The sequence below is a fragment of the Opisthorchis viverrini genome (genome assembly GCF_000715545.1).
Source record: "Opisthorchis viverrini unplaced genomic scaffold opera_v5_694, whole genome shotgun sequence".
In the NCBI taxonomy this organism is placed as follows: Eukaryota; Metazoa; Platyhelminthes; class Trematoda; order Opisthorchiida; family Opisthorchiidae; genus Opisthorchis; species Opisthorchis viverrini.
In genome coordinates, this window is record NW_008752354.1 from 77,930 (window position 1) to 79,411 (window position 1,482).

General features: G+C 45.6%; 1 protein-coding gene across 1 annotated transcript in view; it reads left to right on the forward strand.

The window, feature by feature from the left end:
- The window catches only part of T265_15646 (hypothetical protein), a gene marked incomplete at both ends in the record, with an annotated part of 13,842 nt that overhangs the window by 11,556 nt on the left and 804 nt on the right, over nucleotides 1-1,482 (forward strand). The gene's annotated exons all lie outside the window — the stretch shown is intronic.

The window sequence follows — 1,482 nt, forward strand, 5'->3', positions numbered from 1 at the left end:
CCACCCACGAGGACTATCGCATCACCACAAATCCACAGGTCCTCGAACAGGTCCCATGGTGGGACTGATCTTTATGTTCTTGGAGTCCAAGTGACAATATCACGCCCTCCCATATAGGAATGTGAATGATGCTACGGGTCAAAACCAATACCATCCAATGATTGTTATGATGACTGATGACCTCGACAGTTTGCATACAAACGTTTCACTATTAATCTAGTTGACATCACCAGTGTGCTGTTAGGGAGTGGATTGGAGCGACGCAATGTTCACAAGGAAGAAACCAGAGAGATCACACATACCCGCCACTCAAACACCAACATGTTTGCGAAAGCAGGCTTGGCCGAGCCAGAAAACCACGTGGTCACCGAGCAGTCAGCACAAAGGATAACAGATCTACTCGGCGAATCGCGTAATCGAAAAATCAATCGTGTTGAGAAGTCCGACTATGCTAGCATCACGTAAATTAACCCACAAGTATCAGTGCCCGACACACAACCACCAAATTTCCATCATGTTAGGTTTTCAAGTTCACTCGGACTTTTGCATTCCCATGATGAAAACTTCAAATGATCGCCCTGATCCCATGCAAAGTGAGTTTCTGTCTTCCTACTCTGGTACTCTGCTGGTCGCACTATCATTCATGATATTAACCAGTTTATCCTCAAACCGTCTCCGCGGTTTCGGATATTTGAACTAATTAGCGCTGCACCGTCCACACTACCTGAGAATTGTGTTCTCAGACGTAATCAATCCAATGATGAACTGTAGCTCACACCATGTCATGTATTAGGTATTACTACCCGTGGATGGGTTCTCAATTAAGCCATTTTAGGCAGCCTTTGAAACCAAATAACAAGTCTGTCAACATTTGGATGATACTACCCAATGGGGTGAAGTCAGCTAAATATCTCCTCGACTAGACTAGCATCCACAGCGGCGTCAGTGGACTGTGAGAGCACTCAAGAAGTTAAGTTCTAAAGTTCACTGAAACTTTTGCGTCTCCATGATGATAGCGACAAATGGTCATCTTGTTTGAGCGCACAATAATTTTTTGGCTCTCCACTCCGATGTTCTGCAGTTCCTCGGCGTTTTTGACGCTATCATACAGCGTATTATCCGCAGTAACGTCAAACCGTCTCCACGTTTCCGTATATTTGGCCTATTTAGCAACGCATCGTGAGAGTTCTGTTCGGATCGTGGACCCTTCAAAAAGCACACTCAGGTGCTAATATGTGTATTTATGTGATAACAGCATCATGCGTGACACTGATTCTTCACCGACACACAAACACAAACCTTAGCCATAGGCCTGGAAATAGAGGACAGAGTCGTGGAGAGAGAGGACCTGGTTCTGACAGGCACTCTGAAGTGCCTACAAATCCAAATGCTTAATCGGACTGTCTAAAATGAGGCTGACAGTACGGGTTCCACTGACATCGATCATCTGCGAGTTGTTGCAAGCGCCGGTTAGTCACGGGG